General features: G+C 38.2%; 1 long non-coding RNA gene across 1 annotated transcript; it reads right to left on the bottom strand.

Moving 5' to 3' along the window:
- Positions 1–6026: 6026 nt before the first annotated feature.
- LOC127654682 (uncharacterized) lies at positions 6027–6992 on the bottom strand. Its single transcript, XR_007971961.1, has 4 exons — positions 6816–6992; positions 6469–6546; positions 6293–6376; positions 6027–6040 (listed from the first exon to the last, which is right to left on the bottom strand). It is a non-coding gene; the product is annotated as an uncharacterized LOC127654682 (long non-coding RNA).
- Positions 6993–15929: the final 8937 nt, after the last annotated feature.

Below are 15929 nucleotides of genomic sequence, written 5' to 3'. Positions count from 1 at the left end.
ATTAATAGTATCTGTTTTATGACATGCCATTACATAAACAATAATCAGAGTCCTGATTGGAAACATCTAGACAAATCAAGTATGACTTCCATCCTACCATCCTCAACTGATAGTCCTAATTTTCTTGATTCTCTCATCCTCGCCGCATATGCAACAAACATGAAAACCAAAATAAATTCACCTACATTACATTTAAAACCTTTTCTGATTCTAAACCCTGATTTATCAGGTGTTTGGCAAGTTGGGTCCTGAGGTCATATTCAGCTCCCTCCTGTGTACATCGCCAATTGCTCATCTGTCATCTTTGAGATGATTGGTTATGCAAACTATAATTTGTTGGTGACAGCATGCAGAGTGTTTACTGCATCTCTAAAAACCCTTCGGATGGAGAGGTGGAATCAATTCTGACATTCTCACCTCATCGCAACGCTTGCTGTTCTGCATAACACTAGAGATGTGCAACAGCAGATGTGACAAGGGAATTAATTTTAGATTGAGTGTATGTGTGTTTTTACGTTAGTGTGCTATGTGAATTGAGCCATTTCAGTTCTCATATCAGTTCAGAACTCATATGCCCCTGCCTCCAACTAGTTGATGTATCAAAGTCAATGCTTGACCTTTTTCTTTGTCTGTAAAGATTTTTGGTTCGATTCATCTTATGAAGCTCAATCGATGTGTAAAAAAACTCTTTATCAAAACCGCACAGTGTAGCAGGCAGCGCTGACCAATATGATGGCAGATTGTTAAATGAAACGCTTCAAATCAATGCCTGTTATATAAGCCAGTTCAAATCAAAGCATCCATTCATTTTTGTCCCTGAGATAAGAGAGTTAATAAGGAAAACACTTTTGCTCTCGCTTACTGTTAATCACTACATTCATCCTAATTTGTGCTATTTTTATTTGCTTAGGGGAGGATAACCTGAGAGAATAGTTGGATATACAGGCAGATATTGAGTCTTGGGGCTTAAAAAAAACTTGCATGCTGTTAACAGCTCTATTTAAACTGCTGTAGTGCAATCTGGCTAATTCCAGAACAGTGTTAGTCTTAGTCCAGCAGTCCTTTGCAAGATTAGTATGGCACTTTATCTAAAAAAAGCAATCTAGCCATTTGGCGGCCATCTTGGTAACACCCCAGGTCCGCTGTGACCAGTAATGTATACAGTAGTTATGTACATCAGGGGCAGACTGGGACTAAAAACTGGCCCTGGACTTTCTGGCCCAGAGTGGCCCACCAAACCCGGCCCGCAGCACCACACCATAACACATTGGCACATTAATTTCATTTTTTGGCTCAATTTCACATTTTTGAGTTAAAAAGGGGCATTTCTATTGACTGCTAGTAATGACAATGGACCCCACAAGAGCAAAAACTGTCATAACTATAAAACATAAAAATATGTGGAGTAGTGGGCTAAAGCACTAAACTGTTAAGCAGAAGGTTGCTGGTTCGATCCCCACAGCCACCACCATTGTGTCCTTGAGTAAGACACTTAACTCCAGGTTGCTCCGGGGGGATTGTCCCTGTAATAAGTGCTCTGTATAATACATTGGTACTCAGAAGGTTGCTGGTTCGATCCCCACAGCCACCACCATTGTGTCCTTGAGTAAGGCACTTAACTCCAGGTTGTTCCGGGGGGATTGTCCCTGTAATAAGTGCACTGTAAGATACTTTGGATAAAAGCGTCTGCCAAATGCATAAATGTAAATGTAAATATAAAACCACTGAAATGTAATGAGTGGATTTGTTCAGACAAATAACATGTCCAAAACCTTTTTTTCCCAATATACAGATGTTGGGAAAGGCAACATGTCTATTATGCAAACATTTATTATAGTCCCAATAATGAAAAAATTATAATGCAGCCAATGACAAATTATGAGAAACAGGAAGATTAGTTCACCTCTGGAATCTTCTTGTCCGAGTCGTTTGTTCTTTTGTCATGTGACAGCCATATGCGCTATTGTAAAAGGCTGTCACATGAAAAAAGAACAAACGACTTGGTCAAGAAGACTCGAGAGGTGAACTAATAATTTCTGTTTCCTATATAGCGCCTATGCGGTTTTCACATAACAAACATGCATGCGCGGGCAACACAAAATGAACAAATCACTCTCTGAGTCTACTCGTTCTTCTGAGTCACATAAAAGATTTGTTCAAAATGAACGAATCATCGATGGACGACTCATCATAAGTACAGAGGGAGTGCGCACATACGGATGTGCACTACGATGTGTAAATAATTGCATTATTTCAAAGTAAAAGCCATTGTATTGGCTTTATCTTACAGAGATTGAATGTTTGCCCTGTGATGGGGTCAACGTGGGCATGTTTGAGCCCAGTGCGGGTGTCTATATCACCTGTAGGGCAGGCCGGTCCTTGCGCAGCAGCGTGCTGGCCCAAATTACCCTGTGATTCCCGACGGCCAGTCCGATCCTCTGGTCTACATGAATGGGGAAAAACAGAAATATCCCCAAAAAATTATAGTTTACATTTCAATAACACGTCAAATCAACAAGAAAGTTTTACAAACATGGTATCATAAATGTTGCTTCATTAGCTCAAATGGTTAAAAAAATATAATTTTTCAGGCTGTTCGAGCTAGTTTAAGTGTGTTCTCGTGTAACGACGGTTGAAAAAAAAAAACGGTGTTGTCTTTGCAAATACGGTGATATTTTGGCTCTTTGAATTGAAAAGAAGGACTTTCCAATTTCTCCTATTTAGCTGCTTACTATGTCAAAGCAGGATAATAACAATTTTGGTATGATAATATGCCTCCATTCGCTAAAGTTAGTTTGTTAAAAAAATAGCTAACATCAAATTAAACTTTCTGCCAAAACATTGCTATATCACTATATCAGCCATCACAGGTTCAGGAGTTATTCTGGTACTATTCCATACACACACAGCACAATAATAAATGTGGTTGTCACTCCCAAAACAGTGGATGCATGGCCACTGAATGTGAAAGTCTCAGGAAAATCCAGTCACTGGCTGACTTTGAAACCTCTCAGTGGCACTCAGTTCAAAAGATGATAGAAAAAATTAACTGAGCTTAAAAACCCGCCTGGCAGATGGAAAGAGAGAATGAAACCATCACTGTCCACTGATGACAGAAACTTGGGCACTGCTGGTTTATGGATTTGGTCTCTACAAACATATTTTGACAGAACACTTAAAAATTGCATTAGAAAATGCAACATGAGTGACATCCCTCACTTCAATAACAAGAGATGTCTTGTGACAGCACTGTCTCTCTGTATTCTTAAGGGTGAAGTGTGAAAATGTTTCAGTGATTACATTTACATTAATAATTTAGCAGATGCTTTTATCCAAAGCGACTTACAAATGAGAAGCATCGCAAGCAATTTATCATACAAGAGCCAATAATATTTGCCGTATCGCACTGCCAATTTTCAATAAGCCATAAGCGTAGTACAGAAACTATAGCACAATTACATATGCAATTGTAATATAATACATATATGCATATTGTCACAGTTTGTCTCCACCATGTTCACAGACTCTTATTTTGAAGTTTTCTCCTGCACTATGTTTCCCAGAATCCACTGCCCTGATCACTTCCTCGTTATCCCCACTTGAATGCCATTCCCTCATTAAGTTCCCTGTGTATATATACCTTCTAGTTTTGCTCATTGGTTGTCAGTGCTTGAACGGTAATGTTTGTAAAGTAATGTTAGATGTTAAAAGTTATTGTTTGTTTCCACTCCAGCATTTGCGCCACTCCTACGATTGTTATTAAAGGTTTGACAGATTCTACTCCTGCGTCTCCTCTCTTCCTCCTCAACTCCTTGGACACCAAACGTTACACATATAATACAAATGTAGAAAAGTTGAAAAAGCAGAACAAAAAGAGATTTCATTGAAATTTATAGGAAGAGCTTTTGTCAATGGCTGTGGTGTAGTTAAATGCTTGTGGAATACGTGAAGATATTCTTACAATAAAATACTATTGTCTATCCAAGCCTAATATCTAAAGACAGCTATGCACTTCATTTGGTAAGTTGATTTCCCTGAAAATTGTAAATAATGTGGCACTATCTAAACATTGGCTCAACCGTTGGCGTGAGTTTGGGGCAGGATTATTTTTTTGGCCGACGAGGAGGAGTGTTCAGGAAACCTGTTGGAAAATAGTCATTATTTTGGGGATTTCGTTCAAAACAATTTCATTTACCATATGTTTTTTTTTCTCCTCATTGGTTGGTTTGGCACATTGCCAGCATGAAAACAAAGTTTACCCACCAAATGTTCTCTTTATTGAGCATCTGTCAGGCTCACAGAAGCTTCCCAGGGCTGTACATCGCAGTTATTCAACGCACATGGACGTCCTCTGTCAGATTATGCTAATGTAGACCTGTAGGGTAAATTTGTAGTTCCTAGTTAGATAACCTGTGGCCATTAGAAGTATCCAAAGTCCCAACATTATATGTTTTTAATTTAAAAGATTATAAAATCAGTGTTTATTATACTCTTTGGCCAAACCCAAACCACACATCAGAGAAAAGAAAGGGAGAGAATTTCTTCCAAGGTCAATGCACTGGGCTCTGCTTAAACAAATTAATCTTTTAGCTCCAGGGTTGGAGGGAACATCTATCAGCAGTGTAATATAAAAAGAGGTAGAGAGACTATGCTTAGCCTGGGCTTACACTGATTCATTTCCTAACCTGACACAGACCCAGGTATTATACCTTGCACGCACGCAAGCACACACAAAGCTGGTGTAGATCTGCGGCCTAGGTTATTACACCACCATGATTTGTTCAAGGTGACAGCAAAGCCTAAGACTTGGACATAATAGGTAAACATACATGCTTGGATTACATCCATGAAAATGCAGGGACAATAGGTATCATTTACTAATAACTAATCATAGCTGCGTATGTACATACAATGCGTTCTCTCCTGGACAGTAATTCGTCAAACTCTGCAAACGTAGCCTTGTGCTCTCTAAAGATGTGCTGGTGACACTTTACAAAAAGGTTCAATTTGTTTACATTAGTAAACATCATTAGTTAACATGAACTAACAATGAACAATTGTATTTTTATTCAATAAAATTAGCTAAGATTAATAAATGCTAAAAATATATATACTGCTCATTGTTTGTTCATGATACCTAATGCATTAACTAATGTTAACGAATGGAACTTTATTGTAAAGTGTCAACACATGGCGAGATCTTTCAGTAAAAAGTATTACTAAAATATTATAGCAGACTGGTCTGTGTACTTTGAACAATGAATATTACACCAATGAACCACTGTTCATTTTGACACAGTGTTTTTAGTCATAGTTTTAGTCTTTTGATGAAAATGTCCTTTAAAATGATTCAATATTTCATCGTGTTTAGTGATAATTAGCAAAATGACAAAAATGTGGTTCAATCTGTATCCGACCAAACTTATCAAATATTCAAACATTTACAACAAAATGTATAAACTTTTTCATAATTTAAACATGTATCAAACATATAAAAGATAGACTGCGTAAAAATACTGTACAATTGCCCTTGTTGTGAAAACCCGAGCTTCTGAAATAATAGCAAAGATTGGTCTATAATTAATATACTGAAGTGTTAGCTTACTGTATTCTGTATTCTTCATGCTTTAAAGACTGTCATTAATCGTCTGAGTTTAGCTAGTTTCATATTTTACATTGGGTGTAGCATGCTTTTACAGAAACAGTGGAATGCAGTGCAAATTTCACATTTTATCACTAGAGCACAATTTAGTACAAATTCAACTGTTCATTCACTTTACTTTGTGCAGATGTAAGTTGTAATATTACATATAATGTATGTTTTGGATATATTGATTAATCTCATGTATAAATGGGATGCGTTTAAGTGAGGAAAATAACCCATTTAAAGAGCTTCATTTTTCCGGTGTTCAACGCATTTAACTCACTCAGCTCAAGTGTCCAATGTCCAAAGTTGAAGCTGTCCCTTAGCAGATGAATAATCCAACCATTTGTGAAGAATTCACTCCAAACGATAACAGTTCTCAAGCGCTAGATGTTTCTACATCAAGAACAGCCATAGGTAAGCCAAAAGCCATAAGCTTACTTCCATCTGGGCTTTAAATCCATATTGGTTCACAACATGCAAAATACATACAAATAAATTGTATCAAACTCTTAGCATCAAACCCAACATAACTCATATAGATAGAATAGCTCAGCATATATCAAACATGTTCAATAACTTCTTAGCAATAAACATTATTAGTAAGGCATACTTTTAAATAACAGGAAAAAAAAAACGAATCCTTACTTTAAGTTGAGCTTGAAATGGAACATTTCCAACCAGGACATTCCCACCTTTACTTAAGGAGCACATTTAGGTGCCATAGCACCCCTAGCGGTGAGGAATAAAACTGCAGATAAAATACTTAGTAGCAGGCATGTCTGTTACAGTGTATACTAATATATATATATATATATACATACAACAGTTAGTTCCTGTCCTCAGCACTCGGACGCTTCACTGTGTGTGTATCACTCTGCTTGTGTCCGTGCCGTTCTAAACTAAAGTATAAGAGTAGTGCATACGTGTTAAGAGTTACATATATTTTTTTATTTTATTTTTTTTACATTACATATGTTAGCCTGCAGGTGGTGGCAAAAGATCATTTTTGTGTGTACTATGAGCCAGTTGGTGAGTCAGTTTTTACATACAACAGTGTTCCGTGATCTCTTGTATTACTACTACATGACTTTAAACAACTTAAGCATTAAGACTCATCACAGCTGAGAGACACAACAGACAGATTCATTACACAACTCAAGGCACTTACCTCTTACTGGAGTTTCCACATTGAAGAAAAAGTACTGTTCAAAATGGTGGAGAAGTTTGCGGTTTCTATATTGAATGACTCTTCCACACCAGTTACCGTGAAATAGGGAGAAATACCCCCGCTTGGACAGCATCTCTGCTTGGGAGTGGCAACAGGTGATCGCACATGCTCCATCTATCTCTCTCTCTCTCTCTCTCTCTCTCTCTCACACACACACACACACACACACACCCATCAATCCATCCTTGTTTATCCAATGACTTGTTAGAAACAAGGACAAGTCATTTTTGAATTACTAATGAAGGCTTGGATGCATCATTTGTTATGAACCAGCAACGGCAGATTCTGATTGGTCGCGTAAGAAAGTAGTTCCATGCACAAATGCATTTTTATGACCGTACTCAGTTTATAAAACAAAAACAAATGTATTTGTTCATTGAACGGAAGTATTTAACCAATATTACACTCGTAATCATGCTAGATGGCCCTAAACCAGCACTGCTGTGATTACCTATGGCACCCGAATCACAGCAGTGCTGATATAGGGCCATATCGCACTCTTGCTTGTGTGATATTGCTATATATATATATATATATATATATATATATATATATATATATATATATATAACATTTAGAATAATACATTAATTGATGATATTGATTATTGTGTGAAATGTGCATATGTGTGTGTATGGTTAATATCATTAGCATGAGACCCAAAGTATAGAGGAGACCTGAAAGAAGAACGAGAATTCTGTTTGAGAATGGCAGAGCTGCCATCGATGGGCAATGACATTTAAGCAGGTGTGCACTTATACAGTAATGTAGTCTATGCATGTCTCTGTGAGAAAGAGAGAGACTTAGAATTAGACAGGAATAGACTGCATGATTCTTAGTAAAGGCTGATTCAAGGTTCTGCAATGGGAATAACTGGCATTTAGACAAAAGGCTAAATAAATACAATGTCTGCTGTGATTGTCACATTCTCTCTCTCTTTTCTGTCTAGCTCATAATCACTACCTTCTGTCTTTATTCCTGTCTTCCTGTCGTGCTCTGCATCCCACAATGCTTTGCTCTGCTGAACAGGGTTTGGTGAAAGCAGTGAGCGTTTCACGCCTGACTCCTCTGATGTAAGGCGCATCTCCGGCGTGCAGCCAGGCGGAAATATCAGTGCTCCTCTGAGGAAAGAAAACTAGAATGAGAGAGAGAGAGAGAGAAGGGAAAAACCCTTCTGCCAATTCCAGTGCATCTGTTTCCAACCTGAATTCAGATCAGATCTCAAAACCTCACCCCAGTTATTATGGGACGTAAAGATCGAAAGAAATAGAATTTGTTATTATATTTATTTTGAAGGAGTGACAACAATTCATCTCAGGGATGTACAAGCCCATCTCCCAAGAGATGCAGAAAGCCACTTTAACAAGCCTCAATTATAACTTGAATATATTTCTGTTTCCTGGTTTTCCCAGTGAGAGGATCTCATACTGAGCAAGATATAACCAAAGGAACAGTTCAGCAAAAAATAAAAATGATCATCCTTATCCTCATGCCATTCCAAACCCATATGACTATTTTATTCTATGTAAAAAAATAAAAGTTTAATTAATTCATCCACATATTAAAATTCCATCATCATTTATTCACACTAATGTCAAAGAGCTCAAAAGGAGATGTTATGCAGTATGTTAGCCTCAGTTGCCATACAATTTAATTGCATGGCAAAATATGCAGTATGAGTGAATAGTGACTGAGACTGTAACTTATTGCCTAATATCTCCTTTCTGTTCCATGGAAGAACATCGTGTGGATTGGAACAACATAAGGGTAAGTAAATGATGACAGAATTGTAATTTCTGGAGGAACTATCACTTTAACAGAGTGTTCACACTGCTCATTTCCATTCAATGAAATCATACAGTAACCAGGAGATAAATAATGCATACAAATCAGCCATACAGCTTGCACTCTGTATTCCAAGTCTTTTGATGACATATGATATCTTGTGTGAGGAACCGGCATTTATATTGTTTTACCCCTCCTGCCAAAAGCTCTCAATTGCACTTTGAATATTCAAATGATTAGTAAAATACAAACGTTCAAACTTGACACATCACAATCAGTTAGGAAATGCAAGCGGGCCAGGCACGATCCAAATTCCCTAAGCAGAGATCCTTAACCGTCGGACGGATGGGCGGTGTGTGGGGGAGTCCTTGAATAACTTATAACGTGCGAGGTAGGGCAGCCAGTGGAGGTTCTGGTCCCCCATTAGGGTAAGATAATGCCCCCCTAGGGAGTTGGTGCACAACGCAGACTGTGTATTATGCATATAGGGAGCGGGGGTACTGGATGCCAGTATAAATGCTGTTAACAATCGGATTGTACAGTAATGTCAAAAATTGCTTGATGCTTTTCGAGTGTCAAGTGTGAAAATTAGATGGTTTGGATCTACATGAGGGTGGGTAAATCATGATCGTAATTTTTTTGGTGATGTATTTTTTTAAGAATATGTGTGTGTAGGCTCTGTGTGTCTGTTCATATTCATATATGACTTCTGGTCCATAGTCACACAGTCTTACAACGACAGGATGGATGATGAAATAGATAGATGCCTGATGACAGACAAAGAAAGACAGATGGCAGGAAGACACGTATCACACTACTGGCGTGACAAAGCTCATGACATGCCGAACTCCCTCGATCCATCAATTCCAAATCCTCTCTTTGAACAGCAACACAATCTTTTCTCCACTGCAATTGGAGGAGGACAAAAGCAATGTTAATTCAGTGGTTTATTTCATGCAGATTACGTTCCTAATTATCGCTGCATTAGCAATTCTAAAGCACACATAGACAGGTGTGAACCCACCCCCCAAAAATCACAATGTATAATTAACGTTCAGGCAGCTGTTGACAGACACTGTGTTGATGGGTGAAGGCAGTGTTTAAGTTCTCAAGACCTTTACAAGTTGATGATTGTGGACTAAAACGGCTGACAAGTCAATTATCTCCAGGTTTTATTTTCACACTTTGTATTCTTCACTTTTTATGATGGATAAATCGATGGCCACATTTGTTTATTTATATATTTAATTTATTACTTAATTTATTTCTTATTTACACAATAAAGATAATTTCTGTAATAATAATAATAAAAATAAATTACAAATGTAATACAATATAAATAGCTCAGTTGATTAAAATACATTATGGGAGCAAAGAAGTAAAACATTGATAAGATAATACAAAAAGTTGCTTTAGAAGTATACTTCTTTTTCATTTATATCCAGATCATTACACGTAAGCGTATTATTGGCCACCTCTATACAGCAATCCATTTTTTAACTGGACGCATTCCACATTTTTTAACTGTGCTATTTGAAATGTTTATCTATGTACAAATGCATCAGACGGACACTCTTGAAGCATCTCACTTTAGGTTGCATCGCATTGCAGTGCATCATGCCATAAATACCACATTGTAGGACGCTGTTTTAAGTTAAAAGCCAAGTCAAGTTATATTTATATGTATAGCGCTTTTCACGCATCGTTTCAAAGCAGCTTTACAGAAGATCAGACATTAACAGAAGTTAAAACTGCTGTCCTATGATGTCCTGGAGTCATTGTGTAGTTTGATGAAATACGATAGTCAATTGTGTTTAAAATAAGTAATTCAATAATAATTGTATTTATAACCCCAGTGAGCAGCTGAAGGCGACTGTGGCGAGGAACACAAAACTCCATAAGATGTTGATTAATGGAGAAAAATAATCTTGTGAGAAACCAGACTCACTGTGGGGGCCAGTTCCCCTCTGACTATCCCCACCCTAACCCTAAACCAGACTCACTGTGGGGGCCAGTTCCCCTCTGACTAACCCCACCCTAACCCTAAACCAGACTCACTGTGGGGGCCAGTTCCCCTCTGACTAACCCCACCCTAACCCTAAACCAGACTCACTGTGGGGGCCAGTTCCCCTCTGACTAACATCATGAATATAATGTCAATGGGTGAAGCTTACCAATAAAAGGTTCTTCCATTCGGCCAAGTCTTATCACCTCGCAAATACACAAATTGCATGGATGCAGCACTGGCTCCATTGCGACTCCAGGACGTCTGCATTTTTAATTATAAAGATGACTGTCTCATACTAGCACAATCGCAAGAACTGGCATCACAGCACAGATATATTGTCTTAGGTCATCTAGTTTCTCTGGGGATGAGACTCAACGACAAGAAATGCGCTCTCTCTCTCTCTCTCTCTCTCTCTCTCCTGCCCAGGGAACGACATACAGTATTTAGGGATCGTATGGAATTCGATCACGATGTGGGGACAGCTGTCTCCTGCTCGAATCGAGACCATTCAGAATACCCTGAGCAAAGTCAGGCTAGGCCAAGATCGTGCTGTTCTTCAGTATCAACGGATGTTAGATCTCATGGCATCTGCGTCCTCTGTGATTCCTATGGTCCTTTTGCATATGAGACCGTTCTAGTTGTGGCTCAAAGCCAGGGGATTTCATTCAAGGGCCTATCCCTGAAGGCAGATAAGGGTTACGCTCCGCGGGCTACGTAAACTCTCTATGTGGCTAAGACCCCGGTTCCTCATCTTGGGTCCCAATCTAGGTTAGGCCTTGTGATCTATATACTGTAGCAAGGATAAAAGACGACAGAGATTTTTTATTTATATCTGACGGTCACATTAAGCATTATTAGTTCAAAAGACATTTATATCCTGTCCAACACCTCCTCCTTGACCCTTCAGACGAGGCTCATGTTTATAACAATAACCTGGGGGAGTAGATTCATTTAAACTAATATATTCATCCAGTTTAATCCAGGTTTCAGTCAAACAGAGCGCATCCAAACTATGATCTGTTATAATTGTATTTACAATTAGTGCTTTGTTAGAAAGAGATCTAATGTTTAGTAGCCCTATCTTTTTATTATGTTTATCTTTCATTTGTTTGATTTGTTCAAGTTTGAACTTAATAATTTTTTCTAAATTATTTAGTGAGGGTTTTGTGTTTGGTAGTTCGGGGAACAGACTCAGTCTCTATCTGACATCTAGGTGATACAGTCTCTATGTGTTGTAGTTTCTGTGACCTGTGTGACGTCTCAAGGCAGCTAGCAGATGTTCGGATTAACCAGTTTGTCTGCTTCTTGACCTGGGCCCCAGTTAGTCAAATACTATGAGCCAAATTACTAGAAAGGAGAGCGGCACCTTCCCTGGAGGGATGGAGTTCGTTTCTTTAGCAGGTCAGGTCTACCCCAAAAAAATCTTCCAATTGTCTATAAATCCTATTCTATTCTGGGCCTACTCATTTTGGTGACGATTTTTAAAGTAGATCATATTACAGAGCATATTACAGTGTCTGACATAGTTTTTGCAAATTCACACACCTCTTTAACATTATCTCTAGTGATCTCCGACTGGCGAAGCCAGACATTGTTAGTGCCGACATGAATAACAACTTTAGAAATCTAAGTTTAGCATTAGCCAGCACTTTTATTTGATGTCAGATGCTCTGGCACCCAAAATGCATTTTACAATAGTGGCTGGAGTCTCTATTTTCAAGTTAACATGTTTCTCAGTTGGTTGCTTCACCGAGTGAGGAGAATTGATTGGAAACCCTAACAGGAATAAGAGAGTGGTGTCGCTTTGAAAAGTCATTTGTAAGTTGTAAACTCTGAGGGAATATCTCAAGATCCCTGCATTCTGTTGTACTGGGCCCAGCTATATTTGAGCGCAAAAGAGTCATCTGTGAAAGGCTGTGCTGCCTGTTCTCCAGAGCTCCATCTTTGCTGTTTTCAATGAAGTGCTTTGCTATTACAGACCCAAGTTGAGGCTGCGCTTACCCCTAATGATGCTGACTGTGTTCCTTTTATTTATTTATCAATATTGAATTAATTTGTAGTTATGGTACTTTATTTTCACATTTGTTTGTATTATTTGTATTTGTTCTTTTTGATTTCCTTTTTATTTTTATTGATTTGTGTTTTATTGTTTGTTTAATCTCTTTTTATATTTAATCTCAGAGTTCCCTTAAATATATATATACATTGAGTAATTACTCTCCACATCTGGTATTTTCAGTTTTAGGTGTTTAAATGGTTCTGAACATCTGAGGAGTGGAGGTTCTCTGATTGATTTTCCCTGGAGAGCTGAACTTTGCAGTAAAAGCCTTGATTCTGTCCTCCTCCCACCTGCAAACAGTAGCAACCAAACATCCAGAACCCTTCAATTAAGTTTAAGATACACCACTTGAAAATCACTCAAGAGAAAATAAAAGTCAACCTACAAAATTATACAGAAACTATATAGCAGGACCACTTTAAATTATTTTTATTTTATATAATTAAAGGCAACTTTAATGTTTGCAGCCTGTGCTTAATATTCTTTGTTAAAATCAAATTGAAATTTGCATTAAGGATCATAACTATCCATTACAAATGACTTTATATTACAGAGTGCCAATTATTTTACTCTTCAAAAGGAACTGCATAAAGACTGAAGACCAGATGTATCATTATGCAATATAGAGTGCAACAGTCTGGTTCCTGATGTAAAAATCCTATTCATTAGATTGATTTTTAACAATATGTTATAAACCTTTACAGACAGAACTAATATGAGCTCCAAGGTTGTTAATCAACAGTTTATGCTTATATGGTCATATCAGTCTATTTCATCTTCATTTAAAAAAAAAAGAATTGTGTATAATAGCAGAATTTCTGATGAAGAGCTACACTATGCACCAAATAGGAAACAATCCACTAATCAGTCATGAAGAATAAAGCACACCAAACAAGCTCTGCAGCGTCCATTTACTCCCATGCAGGTGTGGAAAGAGTACTGATAAATCATACTCAAGAAAAAAGTACCTTTCCTAAAAACTACCTAAGTAAAAGTAAAAAGTAACTAATTTAAATGTGTTCAAGAGTAGTGAGCAGAGGCGCAGCTTGTGAACAGGCAAGGCAGGCAACTGCTTGGAGCCCCAGGCCTTTAGGGGGCACTTTACTCCACAGCAATGTCTCAAAATGTGGCAGCTGCAGTGACAATGGACGACTTGCAATGACATCACAGTAGGAAACTTCGTCAAAGGGCCCCCATGTTATTTCCGTTGACATGCATGATTTTTGGCGATTATACATTCATAGTCAGAAAACAACTTCAGTGAAGGAAAATGAAGAGGACTTATCCATATTGAAGTGAAAAAAGGAGGAAAAAAAGAGAATGAGGAAAAAAGAAAGCAAGACAGTGGTAAGTGGAGCAGATTATGATGATTAAGTTTAAGTATAAATTGTATGTTCTTTAGTCTAGCCTTAACTAATGGGGGAGACACTTGAATTACTTAAGCTAAAGTTAGCAGACTAACGTCATTCATTCTTTCAAGTTTTAGTTATGGAGTGGTGGTGGTGTAGTGGTCTAACCACATAACTGGTAAACGGGTAATCAGAAGGTCACTGGTTCGATCCCCACAGCCACCACAATTGTGTCCTTGAGTAAGGCACTTAACTCCAGGTTGCTCCGGGGGGATTGTCCCTGTAATAAAGGCTCTGTAAATCACTTTGGATAAAAGCGTCTGCCAAATGCATAAATGTAAATGTAAATGTAGATAACCTCAGTGGTAGAGCCTAGGCCACCATGAACGGAAGCCTGGCCACCCCATTAGTAATTTTTTGGTCATTTTTTGGCACAATTTATTTATTTAGAGGTGAAATCATCTCTGTACAAATGTACAAACTTAACATGTGTGCACACCAAGGACGCCAAACCTCTCCGTCCCAGGTGAGAATCTAGCTAGTCATGTAAAACAACATGAGTATTCAAAGACACACATTTCCAATGTAACGCATTGGCATGAACTCCAGAAGAGGCTCAAAACTAAGACTGCCGCTGATCAGATCAACCAGGATTTGATGCACCTTGAGGTGCAGCACTGGATAGGTGTGGTACACAGAGTGATTGCCATAATATGTCACCAAGCTGAAAGGAATCACGCTTTGAGAGGGCGTACAAATGTCCTATTTGACCCACATAATGGCAATTTCCTATAACATCATGATGGACTGTAGTCCTGACATTGGCCATACTGAACAACTTTCTGTTGTCTTGAGACTGGTGAACTGCGAGCCATCAGTTGGTGCATCAATCTATGAACATTTTGTAGGATTTGTTGATGTTCAAGACACCATTGGAAAAGGTCTGTGTGACACACTTCTGAAGAAGTTGGACAAGCTCAACTTTAACATTGTAGACTGCCATGGACAGTCATACAATAATGGGAGCAACATGATGGGATCAAGTGAGAATATTGCAACTGAATGAGAAGGCATTGTGTGTACCATGCAGCAGTCAAACTCTTAATCTGGTTGTAGCAGATGCAGCTAAATCTTCAGTGGTCTCCATCTCCTTCTTTGGTGATCTCCAGAAAGTGTCCAATCGTTTTAGCTCCTCTGTGCAATGCTGGGCAGTTTTACAGGAACGTGTGAAGCACTTAAGAGTAAAATCTTTGTCAGTGACCAGATGAGAGGCCAGGATAAACAGTGTGAAAGTGCTGCGTTGCTATCTGCCAGAGATCATACAAGCGTTGACTGCTCTCCAAACTCAGTGCTGAAGAAGGACTCTGAGACAATGTCCACAGCAACCAGCATAAAGGGTGAACTCATGACATGGAGTTTTGTACTGTGCACTGTAATCTGGTACAATTTATTGTGTCAGATCAACCACGTCAGCAAGATTCTGCAGAGCCCCAGTGTTTCTCTTGAAAGAGAAACACGTGCAGTGAGAGTATATCTCGAACATTTCAGAGAAATTGGACTTGCTGCCTCTGAAACAGACTACTAATGTGAACACTGGCTCATTTTAAGTAGAGCGCCATTTTCAATGGTCTTTTCACCTAAAGTTATTTAGTTATTTATTATTATATTATTATATATTAGGTTTTTAATGTTCATTATATTTATATTTTGAAAATTCCACTAATGTGAACATTTGAAATGATATATATATATATATATATTGTTTTTAGATTTTGTACATTTTTGGGTGGTGTCAGATTATTTATAACATAATGGCGATGGACGTTGGTTGGAGGGGCAATTGGGAATTTTTG

This window comes from Xyrauchen texanus, chromosome 14 (genome assembly GCF_025860055.1).
Source record: "Xyrauchen texanus isolate HMW12.3.18 chromosome 14, RBS_HiC_50CHRs, whole genome shotgun sequence".
Classification (NCBI taxonomy): domain Eukaryota; kingdom Metazoa; phylum Chordata; class Actinopteri; order Cypriniformes; family Catostomidae; genus Xyrauchen; species Xyrauchen texanus.
The sequence above is the reverse complement of the archived record's forward strand: the minus strand, read 5'-3'. Positions and strand labels throughout refer to the sequence as shown.